At 40.3% G+C, this 18965-nt stretch overlaps 1 protein-coding gene across 6 annotated transcripts in view; it reads left to right on the forward strand.

The window, feature by feature from the left end:
- Positions 1–18965, forward strand: part of LOC135019092 (regucalcin-like) — a 282886-nt gene that overhangs the window by 232142 nt on the left and 31779 nt on the right. Inside the window, exon 1 of one of the 6 annotated variants that reach the window (XM_063953075.1) lies at positions 11472–11537. The exons of 4 other annotated variants lie outside the window; for them this stretch is intronic. The gene's annotated coding sequence lies outside the window, so the exon portion shown is untranslated. Of the gene's footprint in view, positions 1–11471; positions 11538–15645; positions 15753–18965 lie in introns of those variants that run through there. One more of the 6 variants, XM_063953077.1, reaches the window with a different exon arrangement.

The following is an 18965-nucleotide window of genomic DNA, read 5'->3' on the forward strand; positions in this document are numbered from 1 at the left end:
CTTCAGCGAGATGCGTTTCGGAGCTAGGGGCGTTGTCTCACAAGAGCCCTTAATTTTCCATGAGGACAGCGCTGAACTCAGAACTCGTCAGCAATTCCTTCCTAAGGTGGTGTCCGCGTTTCACATCAACCAACCTATTGTGGTTCCAGCTGTTAAGGACACCTCTGCTACTCCAAAGTCTTTGGATGTTGTGAGGGCTTTGAAGGTGTATGTAAAGAGGACAGCTTGTCACAGGAAATCTGACTTGCTGTTCGTTCTCTATGATCCCAATAAGATTGGGTGTCCTGCTTCAAAGCAGTTCATTGCACGCTGGATCTGGTTCACTATCCAGCATGCTTATTCCACAGCAGGCTTGTCGGTTCCGAAATCTGTTCAGGCCCACTCGACTAGATCGGTGGCTTCTTCTTGAGCGGCTGCCCGGGGTGTCTCGGCTTTAGCTCTGCCGAGCAACTACTTGGTCAGGTTCGAACACGTTTGCAAAGTTTTACAAGTTCGATACTTTGGCCTCTGAGGACCTTCAGTTTGGTCAATCAGTTCTGCAGGAACCTCAGCACTCAACCACCCGGTTTGGGAGCTTTGGTGCTTCCCCATGGTACTAAATGGAACCTCAGTATCCTCTAGGACGTAAGAGAAAATAGTATTTTAATTACCTTCCGGTAAATCCTTTTCTCGTAGTCCATAGAGGATACTGGGCGCCCGCTGTTGCTGTTCCTGTTTCAAGTTTGGTTAGCATGGCTTCTCTTGTTTGTGTGTGCTGGTTCGGAAGCTCACCACTATCCTTATCTATCCTTCTCTCAAAGTATGTCCGTCTCCTCTGGCACAGTTTTCTAGACTGAGTCTGGTAGGAGGGGCATACAGGGAGGAGCCAGCCCGCACTATCAAATTCTTAAAGTGCCCATGGCTCCTCGTGGACCGGTCTATACCCCATGGTACTAAATGAAACCCCAGTATCCTCTACGGACTATGAGAAAAGGATTTATCGGTAGGTAATTAAAATCCTATTATCCGGACTGCCCAGAGTCCCCCTGTCTCACCAGCTGGAGCCAGCCAACTAAACCAGGTCAATGGGAGATGATGTCATCTTCAAACACCGATAAAATCCGATACACTGCACCCATGTGCAGTGTAAATGGCGCAGACCCGGGTAAACCTGGGTCAAAGCGCAGTGTAAACAGGGTCTGACCAGGGTTGGAACAGTATTCAAAAACCAGGGTCAGACCCAGGATTTAGATGCAAAAAGTATATGATTTGTTTTGCATTGCGTTTTTGATGTGGTTGTCGAGGAAGGTTTCCTTCTGAACGTACTTTGGGCCTAAATCAGATCCTGAAGGTTCTGTGTCCTGATGTGCAAACGGGTTCTATAACACAATACATTATGGCATCAGACTCATCAATGGCCAGTCTGATGCAGTATGGGCTCTGTTTGAGAAAACGGAGGTGTGTCGCCACCGCTTAGGGGGAAGGAGGAGGCCAGGATCTCCTTTGTTGGACGGAGATCTCCAGGCTTTTTACAAGGATCTGTGATTTTCGGCATACGTGATCCCATGGTGGCTGCAAGCCGCCAACACTAAAGGGCATACTTACCTAAAAGGTGTCATGACCCTGACCATAGGGATTCCGCTATCAGTCTCCTGACCGCCAGCATCCCAAACGTTGGGATCCCGATACCATCTTGTTTCCAGCGGGCAGATTTTCTCTTTTAAACTCAGCACCCATTATTGCTGCATTAAAATGTACACAAGGCCAAGCTTGGCACCTTGTGTTATTGTGTTAATGTTAGCAGTTTCATTTAAAAAAAATAAATATATATATATATATATATATATAACCAACAGCGGGTGCGGCACTCCGTGCGACGAGATCAACGGGACACTTACTTCAGAGGTGGTGACAACGTTTCAATGCGATTTATTAGTGCATTTTCATCAGGTCAGATAACAAGAGAAAAGAAAAGTGCTTACCTAAATAGTGTGTGTGCTGGACGCCATACCCGCACTTCCGGATCCCAGACACGAGTCTGGTCCGTCGGCGCTCACCAGTGACGTCACTACCCACTGCCGGTAGTCATGGAAACATCAACAAAGCCTGTTCGTATACACATGGTGAATGCACTCAAAGACACAAAAATGCAGATGGAAACTATACATAGGTATCCTCAATACAGGTCTAGGGCTATAATAAACAATCTAATATAATGTACAAGCAACCTTCATATCACATATCTACAATGGATGTCAACTAAAGTGCATACTGTCATAAAGGCATACATAATGATCACCAGGGCTAGTGATATGGTCTCTAAATATATGGTCATAGACTGACCAGAGTTAAGGGCATGTATAATCTCCCACCAAAATATACATAGAAACACAGACCAATAAATAGAGAAACGCTGCATTTATAAGAGTGCATTTAAACCAAGGTGCTCGTTCAGCCCTCTGGGGTGTAATGTCCCAAGACGGTGGATCCATCTAGTTTCAAGCTGAAGGAGTTTCATGCCCCTATCACCACCCCGGGTCAGGGGGGGAACATGGTCTACCATGCGGTAACGTAGAGATACCAAAGGATGTCGGGCTACGGCAAAATGCCTGGCAACTGGTTGGTCACTAGAACCTTTAACAATGGCTGATTTAATGGCCGAGCGGTGAGCTGCCATCCTTTCTTTGAACATTCTGACAGTTTTGCCTATGTAAGACATACCGCATGGGCACAATAGCTGGTAAATTACAAATTTGGATGAACAAGTCAAGGTATAGTTAATGGTCAACATTTTGCCAGTGAGTGGATGAGGGAAATTTTTACCACTCATCATAAATTGACATGTAACACAAGTACATCTGATACAACCCTTGGAGTTAGCCTGCATAGCCACATTGGGGTTAGGCGAAATATCAGCTTTGACAAGCATATCCCTAATGTTCCGTCGTCTAGTATAGCATGGCATGAGTCTAGTCTGTCCTAGATTCAGTTCTTTGTCGGACTGAACAATATTCCACAGTTTCTTGGAAATTTGGTTAATGCCACTACTAGCAGGGCTAAAATGCCCCACCCAGGGCAAGATGTTAGTGGATACAGTGTTTAATGGTTTTACTTGTAGTAGACTTGGCCTATCTGCTGCCAACGCCTTGGCTTTGGCCTGTTCGAGTAGCAATCTTGGGTATCCCCTGGCTAAAAATTTGTTAATCATGTTGTTCATTTGAATCTCAGCTAGTGCAGGGTCAGAGGTGATGCGTCGGACTCTGAGTAGCTGGGAAAAAGGCAAACCTTGCTTAAGGGGTGTGGGATGGAAACTAGAGTAGTGCAATAGATTGTTCCTATCTGTCGGTTTCGTGAATACTGAAGTATGGATTTCACCATCTCTAATAGAGATCTCCACATCCAAGTAATTGACGGAGTCAGTGCTTAGGTTATATGTAAATTTGACTGGATGGTTACGGCTGTTATGTGTCTCTATTACCTGTACTAGTCTGGACTGTGAGCCCTTCCACAGAATTAGTAAGTCGTCAATGTAGCGACAATACATGACAATATCAGATGTTACTCCAGGGTCCTCAAAAAATATCTCCTGTTCTACTTTGAACATGTATATATTAGAGTACGATGGGGCCACTGGGGACCCCATCGCACAGCCTGTCTGTTGTAAGTAGATCTTGCGATCAAACATAAAGAAATTCCTGGTAAGGGTCAGGTGAAGAAGGTCCAGACACAACTGTAGGTCTGGTCCTTTAAATTCAGGGTGACCCTGTAAAAATTCACGGGCTGACTCAATACCCGCCTCGTGAGGAATTATAGTATATAAGCTCTGTACGTCAATACTACAAAGGACAATTTCGTGATCAAATTTGTTCAACGTTTGTAATTTACGGAGCAAGCTACTAGTATCAAGAAGGTATCTTGGATGTGACTGAATACAAGGTTGGAAAATGGCATCCAAAAATAAGGCTACAGGCTGAAACAAAGATTTATTAGCCGATATAATGGGCCTGCCCGGGGGTTTAACCAGACTTTTAGTCAAAAGTCTGGTTAAACCCCCGGGCAGGCCCATTATATCGGCTAATAAATCTTTGTTTCAGCCTGTAGCCTTATTTTTGGATGCCATTTTCCAACCTTGTATTCAGTCACATCCAAGATACCTTCTTGATACTAGTAGCTTGCTCCGTAAATTACAAACGTTGAACAAATTTGATCACGAAATTGTCCTTTGTAGTATTGACGTACAGAGCTTATATACTATAATTCCTCACGAGGCGGGTATTGAGTCAGCCCGTGAATTTTTACAGGGTCACCCTGAATTTAAAGGACCAGACCTACAGTTGTGTCTGGACCTTCTTCACCTGACCCTTACCAGGAATTTCTTTATGTTTGATCGCAAGATCTACTTACAACAGACAGGCTGTGCGATGGGGTCCCCAGTGGCCCCATCGTACTCTAATATATACATGTTCAAAGTAGAACAGGAGATATTTTTTGAGGACCCTGGAGTAACATCTGATATTGTCATGTATTGTCGCTACATTGACGACTTACTAATTCTGTGGAAGGGCTCACAGTCCAGACTAGTACAGGTAATAGAGACACATAACAGCCGTAACCATCCAGTCAAATTTACATATAACCTAAGCACTGACTCCGTCAATTACTTGGATGTGGAGATCTCTATTAGAGATGGTGAAATCCATACTTCAGTATTCACGAAACCGACAGATAGGAACAATCTATTGCACTACTCTAGTTTCCATCCCACACCCCTGAAGCAAGGTTTGCCTTTTTCCCAGCTACTCAGAGTCCGACGCATCACCTCTGACCCTGCACTAGCTGAGATTCAAATGAACAACATGATTAACAAATTTTTAGCCAGGGGATACCCAAGATTGCTACTCGAACAGGCCAAAGCCAAGGCGTTGGCAGCAGATAGGCCAAGTCTACTACAAGTAAAACCATTAAACACTGTATCCACTAACATCTTGCCCTGGGTGGGGCATTTTAGCCCTGCTAGTAGTGGCATTAACCAAATTGCCAAGAAACTGTGGAATATTGTTCAGTCCGACAAAGAACTGAATCTAGGACAGACTAGACTCATGTCATGCTATACTAGACGACGGAACATTAGGGATATGCTTGTCAAAGCTGATATTTCGCCTAACCCCAATGTGGCTATGCAGGCTAACTCCAAGGGTTGTATCAGATGTACTTGTGTTACATGTCAATTTATGATGAGTGGTAAAAATTTCCCTCATCCACTCACTGGCAAAATGTTGACCATTAACTATACCTTGACTTGTTCATCCAAATTTGTAATTTACCAGCTATTGTGCCCATGCGGTATGTCTTACATAGGCAAAACTGTCAGAATGTTCAAAGAAAGGATGGCAGCTCACCGCTCGGCCATTAAATCAGCCATTGTTAAAGGTTCTAGTGACCAACCAGTTGCCAGGCATTTTGCCGTAGCCCGACATCCTTTGGTATCTCTACGTTACCGCATGGTAGACCATGTTCCCCCCCTGACCCGGGGTGGTGATAGGGGCATGAAACTCCTTCAGCTTGAAACTAGATGGATCCACCGTCTGGGGACATTACACCCCAGAGGGCTGAACGAGCACCTTGGTTTAAATGCACTCTTATAAATGCAGCGTTTCTCTATTTATTGGTCTGTGTTTCTATGTATATTTTGGTGGGAGATTATACATGCCCTTAACTCTGGTCAGTCTATGACCATATATTTAGAGACCATATCACTAGCCCTGGTGATCATTATGTATGCCTTTATGACAGTATGCACTTTAGTTGACATCCATTGTAGATATGTGATATGAAGGTTGCTTGTACATTATATTAGTTTGTTTATTATAGCCCTAGACCTGTATTGAGGATACCTATGTATAGTTTCCATCTGCATTTTTGTGTCTTTGAGTGCATTCACCATGTGTATACGAACAGGCTTTGTTGATGTTTCCATGACTACCGGCAGTGGGTAGTGACGTCACTGGTGAGCGCCGACGGACCAGACTCGTGTCTGGGATCCGGAAGTGCGGGTATGGCGTCCAGCACACACACTATTTAGGTAAGCACTTTTCTTTTCTCTTGTTATCTGACCTGATGAAAATGCACTAATAAATCGCATTGAAACGTTGTCACCACCTCTGAAGTAAGTGTCCCGTTGATCTCGTCGCACGGAGTGCCGCACCCGCTGTTGGTTGTATTTGAATTTCTGTGGAGGCACCCAGCGCTTTTATTTCCTCTATTGGGAGAGCCGGACCCGTCTGTTTATATATATATATATATATATATATATATATATATATATATATATATATATATATATACTAAAAAAGAGTGAAGGCGCACTCAATGAGCAGGTATAACAGGTAATTTAATACAATGATAAAAGCTCACATACATCTCAGTTTAAAACAGCCGGCTCACGAACAAATCCATAGTGCCTCCGGATAGCAACTGGTGAATCGTTCTCTGCCGCTCAATCAGCAAATGGTCTCCTCAGCGTGTATGCTCATGGACTCCGCAACAAACTCCGATCGCTCAGAGCTGTCCTTCCCGGCCACGCCCAACGCGTTTCGTCACTGCCGGACTTCGTCAGGGGGTGTGGTCTAAATCACTCTGACTCTCATTTTTATATCACATATACCAATCAATTAATTATCAAAAAATTATAAATTTTCACTATTTCGTGCCATACGCACTTCTGCAATATATCTAAAGATTAATTTACACAAATATACACTTTATTAATCAATCAGCTAAGAGAATAAAACCTTCTTATTCAGCATAAAAAATCTGCTAATCATTTTTAACAATATTGCTCCTTAATAGAGAATCAATCAATTACCTTAATTAAAAAACACACACAGATGTCACAAAAGAAACGATTCCATGACGATCACCATAAAAATCATCATTTAACATTTTCAATATTAAGAGATTTGATTGTATCGGCTTCATTAGGCTTTCACAATAATTCATACAGAAAAAGAACTCAGCATTGTATATAATCTGTAACTACGAGAAACTGACATGAGCAGACCCAGTCTCTGACGTAACACCAGCTGAAAACAAATCTTCTCGCGATACAAGTACAGCTGCCGGAAGCCGCACCGATATCCCGATCCGATAATTGAGCTCAGCGGAGCCACGCCAGACACCGGTTACATTAAAAATGCACTCAATCCATCCACATCAGACCCGTATTCCAATATTGCGGACAATTGTACCTATGAACTAACATTTGATACTTAAAAAAGAGAGAGAGACATAATAAAGAAAAAACGGGCATAATAAAGAAAAGAAAAGACACTATCATATACGGACCCCACATTCTAATGCAATCACTCCATAACCTCTATAAAGCTCAATATTATACACATTGATGCAAATCCTAGTGGTTAGAGAAATTACTTCATTAATCATGTAGAAACGGTACTATATCATAAGTCTCATTTAAACCATATGGTGAAAGGGTATTTAATCTATGGATCCAAAATGTTTCTCTCTTGCTTAATTGTTTCAGGACATCTCCACCCCTTTCTGTCAGTACAACATGTTCTAATGCTTTAAACGTAAATTTATCTAAAGAAGAATTACAACATTTAATAAAGTGTCTGGGAACACTATGATTAGTTAATTTGTTGACAATACTACGTACATGCTCTAATATTCTTAGTTTCAGCTGACGTTTAGTTTTTCCTATATATCTAATCCCACAGCCACATTGTAGCATATAAATAACACACGTTGTCTGACAATTAATAAACCCCTTTATGTCCCATGATTCTATGTTGTCTGTACTGAAAATCTTTTTTCTATCTTTACTTACATATTTACATACTTTGCACTTATTGCAAGGGAAACATCCGTTTATATTATCCAGCCATGAATTCTCTTTCACCGTTTTTAGTTTCGTTGGTGCCAACTTATTCTTTAACGTAGTTGCTCGTCTAGAAGCCGTTCATTATTATCTGGAGAGAGATGAAACCCTCAGTTGTGAACTAAGAAAATTTATTCTTGATTGTATTATGTTTGTTTTGAAAAATAATTATTTTTTATTTAATAATCAGTTTTATATCCAGCAACACGGGACAGCGATGGGGACGCCATATGCCCCTAGTTTCGCTAATTTATACCTTGGTAAATGGGAGGAGGAAGTTATAGAAACTAATACTATGTTTAAAGATAATATTAAATTGTATAAACGGTACATAGATGATGTGCTAATAGTGTGGCAAGGGGACAAAGAATCGTTTGAGATCTTTATAGATAATTTAAACTGTAATACATATAATCTAAGGTTCACGTCTAATTTCCAGAAAGAAAAAATAGAGTATTTAGATTTGGTGTTGGATACAAGCGAATGGGTATGTGGAGATAAAATTGAAACATACACCCATATTAAGGAAGTGGACAGTAATAATTATATACACTACGGAAGCTGTCATTTAAGAAATTGGGTGGATAATATCCCGCTGTCACAGTTCATTAGAATTAGACGCAACTGTACAAATATAGCCAAATTTGATGAACAGGCTTTAAAATATAAAGAAAGATTTCTGGAAAAACAATATCCTGATAAACTCATTTCTAAATGTAAGGATAAGGTTAGAAGTATGAATAGATGTGATTTATTAAGGTATAAAGAAAAGAAACCAAAAGATAATACTTTTATTCCTTTTATTACAGGTTTTAATTCTAAGAATCGAGAGATAAGGGATATCATCGGTAAACACTGGGATGTGTTAAAATTAGACCCCGTTTTGAATAAAATACTCCCTCAAAAACCACAGCTAGTTTTTAGACGAGCAACTACGTTAAAGAATAAGTTGGCACCAACGAAACTAAAAACGGTGAAAGAGAATTCATGGCTGGATAATATAAACGGATGTTTCCCTTGCAATAAGTGCAAAGTATGTAAATATGTAAGTAAAGATAGAAAAAAGATTTTCAGTACAGACAACATAGAATCATGGGACATAAAGGGGTTTATTAATTGTCAGACAACGTGTGTTATTTATATGCTACAATGTGGCTGTGGGATTAGATATATAGGAAAAACTAAACGTCAGCTGAAACTAAGAATATTAGAGCATGTACGTAGTATTGTCAACAAATTAACTAATCATAGTGTTCCCAGACACTTTATTAAATGTTGTAATTCTTCTTTAGATAAATTTACGTTTAAAGCATTAGAACATGTTGTACTGACAGAAAGGGGTGGAGATGTCCTGAAACAATTAAGCAAGAGAGAAACATTTTGGATCCATAGATTAAATACCCTTTCACCATATGGTTTAAATGAGACTTATGATATAGTACCGTTTCTACATGATTAATGAAGTAATTTCTCTAACCACTAGGATTTGCATCAATGTGTATAATATTGAGCTTTATAGAGGTTATGGAGTGATTGCATTAGAATGTGGGGTCCGTATATGATAGTGTCTTTTCTTTTCTTTATTATGCCCGTTTTTTCTTTATTATGTCTCTCTCTCTTTTTTAAGTATCAAATGTTAGTTCATAGGTACAATTGTCCGCAATAGTGGAATACGGGTCTGATGTGGATGGATTGAGTGCATTTTTACTGTAACCGGTGTCTGGCGTGGCTCCGCTGAGCTCAATTATCGGATCGGGATATCGGTGCGGCTTCCGGCAGCTGTACTTGTATCGCGAGAAGATTTGTTTTCAGCTGGTGTTACGTCAGAGACTGGGTCTGCTCATGTCAGTTTCTCGTAGTTACAGATTATATACAATGCTGAGTTCTTTTTCTGTATGAATTATTGTGAAAGCCTAATGAAGCCGATACAATCAAATCTCTTAATATTGAAAATGTTAAATGATGATTTTTATGGTGATCGTCATGGAATCGTTCCTTTTGTGACATCTGTGTGTGTTTTTTAATTAAGGTAATTGATTGATTCTCTATTAAGGAGCAATATTGTTAAAAATGATTAGCAGATTTTTTATGCTGAATAAGAAGGTTTTATTCTCTTAGCTGATTGATTAATAAAGTGTATATTTGTGTAAATTAATCTTTAGATATATTGCAGAAGTGCGTATGGCACGAAATAGTGAAAATTTATAATTTTTTGATAATTAATTGATTGGTATATGTGATATAAAAATGAGAGTCAGAGTGATTTAGACCACACCCCCTGACAAAGTCCGGCAGTGACGAAACGCGTTGGGCGTGGCCGGGAAGGACAGCTCTGAGCGATCGGAGTTTGTTGCGGAGTCCATGAGCATACACGCTGAGGAGACCATTTGCTGATTGAGCGGCAGAGAACGATTCACCAGTTGCTATCCGGAGGCACTATGGATTTGTTCGTGAGCCGGCTGTTTTAAACTGAGATGTATGTGAGCTTTTATCATTGTATTAAATTACCTGTTATACCTGCTCATTGAGTGCGCCTTCACTCTTTTTTAGTGCACATTGGAACAGTACAGCTGTGGTTACGCTGTTTATTGAAGTGCCAGCACTTGCATCGATTGAATTGTGGACTAAAAATCAGGAGATTTAAGGACATTGATTGCACAACCATTCCTGCATTTATATATATATATATATATATATATATATATATATATATATATATATATATATTATATTATGCGTTACTAGGTACCAAACTGATTATGTTCGGTGTGTGACATGCTGTGTCTGCCACTTTTAAACCAAGGACCACATATACTTGGAGGCTCCGATATGGCAGAAGTTGCAGTCAGGTAAGCGCTGGATACTTCAATTAATAGCACGTTTAGTGGAGGGTTTTATAGACAATAGGGGCTAGGCTAGAGACACAGAGCCAACTGCTGGATCTATAATCCTATAATCACCTGGGTGGCCTGTGTCTATAATTAAATTGACAACACACATTAGTAAATATAACCGGTCTTCAACGTTTATTCATACATTAGCACGGGCCGTCTCTAATTTTAAATCCAGTGGTTTGTTGTTTTTTCAAACAGAGTAACTGTTGGGCATTGAACATGACAACAATGGGTGTTTTATTTATTCTGTTAGGGTATAAGATATAGATAAATCTATAGACTTACACGCAGAATACTATATTTGATTTGCAAATGATGAATATATATGAAAAATTGGACGCCTTGTATAAAATGTAGGAATGTTTTAAGCCACTGCCTTTTAACAGTTCCTCTGCACCGCATTAAAACCTTCTTATGTGTTCTAGGGTTAAAAAAAAACGAGATCCAAACTCCTAAACCTGTTTTTGCATAATTTGCTGCAGTGATCAGGGTAATATTAAGTAACTGGTTATAGATTTGTGCTAGTCTAGTAAAAACAGTTACTACACATTGCCTTATTACAGGTCCCACTGTAACGAGAAAGTGCTGAAGTAAGGTTTCTGCATGATTAGCCAGGAATAATTTGTTAATCATACTAGTCTGACATGTCTGAAAGGTGCATTAACCTCTGGAGTTAAATATTAATAGACCTTCATCAATATAAGCCTTATAGGAGTATGTGGTGTTGCAGCCAAACCACCAGAAAGAAGCTGTCACAGATTTCGGTAGGTAACATCTACTTGTCCCATTTACTGTACATTTAACAAGACTCCATTGGGTCTATTCATGAAGCAGTGAAAAGAGTGAAGAAGTGAGCCTATGGAGAAGTTGCCCATGGCAACCAATCAGCTGCTCCGTACAATTGTAGAATATGCTAATTCAAAATGTTACTTCAATGCTGATTGGTTGCCATGGGCAACTTCTCCACTGGCTCACTTCTCCACACTGCTTCATGAATAGACCTCCATGTCTGCTCTGTACAGGATACAAACTAGCTGCACTCTGATGTTACAGAATGATTTGTCTGATTCTTCTTAACACCTTGGAAATACCCTCATGTAATAGAGATGCCAAATTATGGAAATTGAAATATAGCACTGAATGTACTTTCTTGATTTTGTTTAGTCGGTAGTGGTACTGTTGGTAATCTTACTTAAAATTTATATCTCTAACCAACCCTATTACTGACCGTAAAGGGGAACATGAACCACATCAGGAAAATAATTTAACAATCTGGCATGTGTACCAGAAAAGGGCATCTGCCATTAATAGGTGTCTGCATGTTACCTGTTTGGTGTAGTAACATCATGTCCTATTGTTTCTCTTTCATAAAGGATATCCTGACGGAGACGTGATTAGCAGTCTGGAACTGTGGTCTGCTTTAGTTGTGTAGTCTGTCCTGTGTGCTGGTTTTTACAATTCCTTTATTCCCACAGATAAAGAAGATGTACACATATCTTAATAGTAATTTATGGTGGATAACGAAAAACACCAGCATGTTAAAAATCCTACTCAACGATTCCAATCATTTTTGGGGTTGGTAACGGCAAATCCAGATTGTCCAACATGTTGGATTTTGCAGATCATCTGACCCAGGCATTGGCAGAACGGGGAATTGCGCTGATAGATACCTGATGTATGGGCCTTGAGGACCAATGTTAGGAAACACTTGTCTGTTATCTTCTAATACAGTAATTTGTTGTTTGATATTAACTTTAACATCCTCATGTACTGCATGAATTATTTGCATGACAGACTGAAAAATAGTAGAAAACACTATACTATTTACAAAAGTTAGGAAAAGTGTATATTACCTGCTAGTCATTAGACATTGATTGGAGTTAATGTTACATAGTAACATAGTATCTAAGGTTGAAAAAAGACAATTGTCCATCGAGTTCAACCTATTTGTGGTCTCCTATGCACGATTATTTTGTACAAAATTTTGACTGAAGTTGATGACTGCCGTTACGTTTTACCCCTCTTCTTTTTTTTTTTTCTTTATAATAACCATAGTGCGTGACTATGCCCTGTAACCCTGGATATCCTTATCCATTAGGAATTTATCTAACCCATTCTTAAAGGTGTTGACTGAGTCTGCCATTACAACTCCCTCAGGCAGGGAATTCCAAACACGTATCGTCCTTACCGTAAAAAAGCCTTTACGCCGTATTGTGCGGAATCTCCTCTCCTCTAACCTGAGCGAGTGTCCACGAGTTCTCTGTGTTGTTCTAACCAAAAACAGGTCCTGCGCAAGATCTGTATATTGTCCCCTTATATATTTGTAAATGTTGATCATGTCCCATCTTAATCTCCTCTTTTCCAGTGTAAACATGCATAGTCTTCCAAGCCTTTCCTCGTATTCCAGCGTCTCCATACCCTTAATTAGTTTGGTCGCCCGCCTTTGAACCTTTTCTAGCACCAGGATATCCTTTTTGTAGTAAGGTGCCCAGAATTGTACACAGTATTCAAAGTGTGGCCTCACAAGTGATTTATATAACGGGATTATAATAGTCTCGTCCCTAGCATCAATTCCCCGTTTTATGCATGCTAATATCTTACTAGCCTTCTTTGCTGCAATGTGATAGGAAAAATCCTATGTTTGTGCTGGATGAGCCTTATCACATTTTCACCAGTGTAACAGAGCTCTCAGGTGAGTAAAATTTGGATAGCCTTCCCTGTACACCAATTGGATACAGTTCTTGGACAAATGATAGAAACTTAAAAATTGAATTTAGCAGTTGTTCTCCGTTCATTTATAACTCTGAATTTATTCAGTTGGTTTATAAATATTACACATGAATATATTTATTATCAGTAATTTATATAGCGCACCCATATTGCGCAGCTATTTACAGAGAACATTTTCCCATTCACGTAGGACCCTGCCCCAGTGCATGAAAATATTTTTATGAAAATATTTATGAAGTACTATGTTTCTGTACAAACGAACAATGTACTTATAAAATATTATACAATTGTATGATTTTAATTTATTGTTTTATTCAAATTATTGTTTTTTGGATCACGCTGGTTTATAATATTTTACTTTGAATTAATAGTATTATTGTGCGCCCTCTGAATATTGTATCTATAACCTATGTTTATCTCCTACAAGCAGGGAGATTTTTTTCACGAGGTGCTGCCAAATTTGATTACAGCGCGAGATAAGGATATTGTTGATTCATTATATATATATATATATAAAGAGCAAATTCAGGCGGCACTCCACGGATTTTCAAAATAAAATGAGACAGCTACACAGGCTTGATTGTCAACGTTTCAGGTGCTGTTTAATCACACCTTTCGTCAGGATTAAACAGCACCTGAAACGTGGGTTTTATTTTGAAAATCCGTGGAGTGCCGCCTGAATTTGCTCTTTTGTATCTGCTCTGCTTGGACCGTGGGAGGGCACCCAGGTATTTAAATAAGCTGTTTGGAGTGCCGGTCATACTGGAACTATATATATATATATATATATATATATATATATATATATATATATATATAACGCAATCGTGTAGAAGTGGCACTCTGGGTTCCTACAGTAATGCCGGGGTGCCTTCCTAAAAGCAGTTGTATACCATACCAATTTCCTTAAGGCAAAGGAGAGGCGGCACTCATCCGGTCTTTGGTAAAGATGAAGGGGTACTGTTTATTCACAACGTTTCAAAGCTCACATGCTTTATCATCAGGTGCATAATACATGGATTTATTGGTGCTTATGGGGCTTACTTAGCAAAGTTTTTTTTATACATATAAAATTATGTAGAAACTGCAGTTTCTGCATCATTTTATGAATTCTTGCTATGTACTAACAGCCTAATGCAGAAGGTTACACAGAGATCTCCTGCAAAATGTTAATTAGCGCTGCAGACCGCAGTCCTCATTATTATCAATGGGGACTACGGGCTGACTCTTATGTACCAAACTTCAAAAAGCTATTATTTTCAGATATCGGCCCGTTTAGTTTATACAATCTTCAGATGGTGGAAACAGCTTTAAGCCTATGTAGGCTTACTCACAGGAGAGAGATCTTCCGATCCCTCTCCTGCAGCCTCCAGTCGGCAGTGGAATCTGACAATGTGCGTCCATTTTCGCTTGACTGAACAGCAGCAATATGTTCATTGTGGTTTCATTATGTTCCATTCCATCTTGAGAACAGAAAAAGTCAAGTCTACCGAAGGTGCATTACTGATTCTAATAGCACAGTGCTCCGTAAACTAGAGCAGCCAATCATAAACTGATTTACACTGCAAGGAAGACTAATAAAAGCAAATACCGCATTCTCTTCTAAGGGGGCTCATTCACATGTGAACCTGCTCACACCAGATTTGATGCAGGGTTGAATGCAAGTCTTATGTTTGTCTGCAGCATGTGGTCCTGAGGAAAGGGCTAGCAAACCCTCAGACGTTGACCTGACCTAAAGCTTGTACTTGGACTGTATCCGGAGATGTGTCTTTGTCCGGTAATTATGTATGGCATTGAATTGAATGCATCAGCTAGAATAGAGGTGCTGTTTTTTTCACAACAAATACAAAGAGTGCTGCATTTTGTTCCTTTGGGGGACATTGAAGTATTGTATGTACTACATTAGGCAGGCACCTTGGTTTACTGTACATTGCTGGTTTAGTGCTGGACCTATAATATATATATATATATATATATATATATATATATATATATATGTATATGTGTGTGTTTGCGTTTAGGTCCGTGAGTAGTTTGATTTCTATGACTGCATTAGTAGACTGCTCTATCACACCAACAGGTGGAGTACTTGGATAACTGCTCAAGTTATATTTTTATTTCGCAGTGCAGTAAAATCCTTTGACCTCTTTGCTGCACAAAGTGTGACAGGAAATGTACCGACAGAGGGGAGTTCTTAGTTGAAGGGAGAAACAAACAGGGTTTCTTTCTGCTTTGTAGCGAAGGTTCAGGTAATTATACACCTGGTTGAGATCTGATAGATGTAGCTGCATAACACCAGTTTGTAGGCAAGCTTTTATTTTGTGGGAGTGTGTTACATTCCAATAGGAAAAGCTGGTTACTATTTAGTTGCTGACCAGCTGAATGTGATGCATTTTGTGATTCCTGATTCACATGTTTTAATTTGTGGAAAAAAATGCAAACAGCACCAAGGAATTTTGGTACGTTTTCTATGATTGGTTGCAGTCAACCATATGTCAGTAATTTTTGTGCATGTTGTGTACTTGTGAGTCATTTGAAGTTTTCTTATCGTGATATAAATCATTATGCATGTATATATTGTATTTTTGTCTGGGGAGGACATGTTTGGTGGATTGCTTGAAGTGCCAGTGCAGCAATGGATTTTGATTGGATTCTTGTTGCTACAAGATTTGGGTATTCAATTACCGGCACCTGCATTTGAACCACCAACATCACACACTTTTCCTTGCACCCCAAAGTGCGCAGGAAAATATGCAATATTTGATTGCTGCAATTAACAGTGATATGTGCAATAGCACATGGTGACCGCAAATTGCTGGCAATTAAATACTCCTCAGTAAATTATGTATTTTATTATTATGTATTTAATTTGCATGCTTTCTATCAGCTTTTTCTGCAGCGGGGTACACTGTGTTCCACAGGGAATACATCAGGGTGTAGAGCAGGATCTTTGATCCAGAGGCACCATCAGGCAAAGCTTTGACTGTCCCAGGATGCATTGGGGCCTCCTCTATAACCCCGCCTCCAGGCATTGAGAGCTCAGTTTTGAGTGGTGCCTGCAGGACAGCAAATCACCTAACAGGCGTCAACTCCCAAGCGGCGTCGCATACTCCCGCGGCTCAGATCCCGGGTAGTTGCGGCGGAGACGCTCCAGCTTAGGCATGCGGTCGCTGGCGCTCTCCTGGTTCGTGTGGCTGCTACGAAGAGTGGAGGTAAGAGGAACCCACCATTAAATTGTATTCCTGACGCAGTCTAGGGAGACGGACTGCGACGCTGGCGTGGACACTGTTACCAAGCAGGGACCCCACTATATCACCCAGGGCATAGGAGAACAGGTCGGGTGTACTAACGCCCATGTTGGTAAGGCTCCATAGTACCGGCGGTGAGGCCCAGCATAGGTGAGTCTGTGCTTGACCTGTAGCCCCTCCCCTGGCCCCTCCCCCGGCCCAGGGCACCATCTTGCAGATTTCCCGCCCTGGAGCTGCCTCACACTCTCCCTCAGTTCCTGACCGAGACGCTGGGTGCCATCTTCTGAGCATAGGTACTACTGGTCTTTGGGCTTGCAGGGCAAGGTCTCTCCTGTAAAGCTGCCTGTCCACAGCGCTGAGACTTTACAGACACTTAAGTATTCTACATGTCTTATTACAGACAGCGTTAGTTAAGAGTGTACCTATCACAGAGTATATTGTACGAGTATCCTGATATATACCTCCGGTCTAGGACCGCGCTGGCGTGTTTTGCTTTTTCCAATGCGCTGGGAGAGTGAGTGTCTCTATACTGTTTTGCTGCCTTGCACCACCCATACATCTGATACTATGGCTTTAAGTGCTGTTCTTTTCCCTTTTTTATATATATATATATATATATATATGTGTGTGTATGTATGTGTGTATATATATATATATATATATCCGTGTGAAGCAGTTGGCACTCATGTAGAAAACATTTAGCCGGGGTTCCCTCCTTGAGATTGTATATCCCTGGTGCTCTGCAGGCGGAACAGGAGATCTGGAACACAATAAAAAATACCTAAATACCATATTAAAAACGTATACAAATAAACACATTTGCATACGTTAAGCAACGCTGAAAGAGATGAACAGCATGTTACAACAGAGACAGAAAGTACATTACTATGTCAGGTCTATAAATACACCAATGCATCAGTACATCACCTAAAGAACACAGAACAGGAGGTCTAATACTAAACCCTTGGTGAAAAGAAAAAAAGGAGAGCATACTATTAGTACTATTGAGAAAGATCTAGCTCATAGCAAATTATTCCAGTTGATCTTGTCATTAAGGCCACAGGGGGCCATAGTCTTGGGCCGGAAGATCCATCTAGACTCTGCCAATAGTAGCAACTTCTGGCGATCACCCCCCCTCAGGGACAACGGAACATGATCGATCATGAAATACCGCAATGAGGATAACGAATGTCCCTTTTCTTTAAAGTGGCGTGCCACAGGTTGGTCCAGATTTTTTCCTGACAAATGGATGGCAGAGCGATGTAACGCCATCCTGTCTCTAAAAGGCCTGGTTGTCTGACCTACGTAATATAGGCCACAAGGGCAGCAAATCACATAAACCACAAAATTGGATCTACATGTCAAAACATGACGAATGTCATAGAATTTGTCTGAATGGGGATGTCGAAATCTCTTACAGGCGATCATGTATTTGCACGTAGTGCAGTTACTACAACTGTAGCACCCAGGGGGTTTAACATAAATATTGGGTCTAATAGTTTTACCCATACCCGAAATATCAGATTTGACAAGCCTATCCTTAAGGCTCCGACATCGTTTGAAAGCAGCCATAGGTCTAATATTACTAAAGCACGCAAGATCCCTGTCTGTCTTAATAATAGGTCATATAGCTTGTGTAGCTCGTTTAATAATAGGACTTGCTACTTTGTAGGTGCTAACCCAGGGGATAGTGTTCTCTCTCTGTCGCATAGTAGGTTGTAATAGCTGAGATCGAGGCATGCTCAAAACCTTATCCTTCTGCGTGCGCAATAGTTTAGAATCATACCCTCGTGCAATAAACTTAACGATGAGGTCGTCTAACCTAGAAGAAATCACCATTGGGTCACTTACTACTCTGGCAATATGCATCATTTGAGAGAGAGGCAAACCATGTTTTAAAGCCACCGGATGGTGACTATCCGCCTTAAGGAAGGTATTCCTTTCAACATCTTTGAAATAGAGGTCAGTGCTTATTATACCATTCTTAATCCTGACTTCTACATCCAAAAAATGCATAACCTCAGAACTACAAGCATATGTGTACTTAATAGATGAGTCCATACCATTAACTTGCAGCATTAGATTCTCAAATTCTGCCAAACCCCCGGTCCACAGAATGAAAATATCATCTATGTACCGGGAGTAAAGCAGAATGTTACGACTCACATCAGTACGATTTAGAAACATCTGTTCTTCAAGGTTAAACATAAAAAT

Source organism: Pseudophryne corroboree, chromosome 2 (assembly GCF_028390025.1).
Source record: "Pseudophryne corroboree isolate aPseCor3 chromosome 2, aPseCor3.hap2, whole genome shotgun sequence".
Classification (NCBI taxonomy): Eukaryota; Metazoa; Chordata; class Amphibia; order Anura; family Myobatrachidae; genus Pseudophryne; species Pseudophryne corroboree.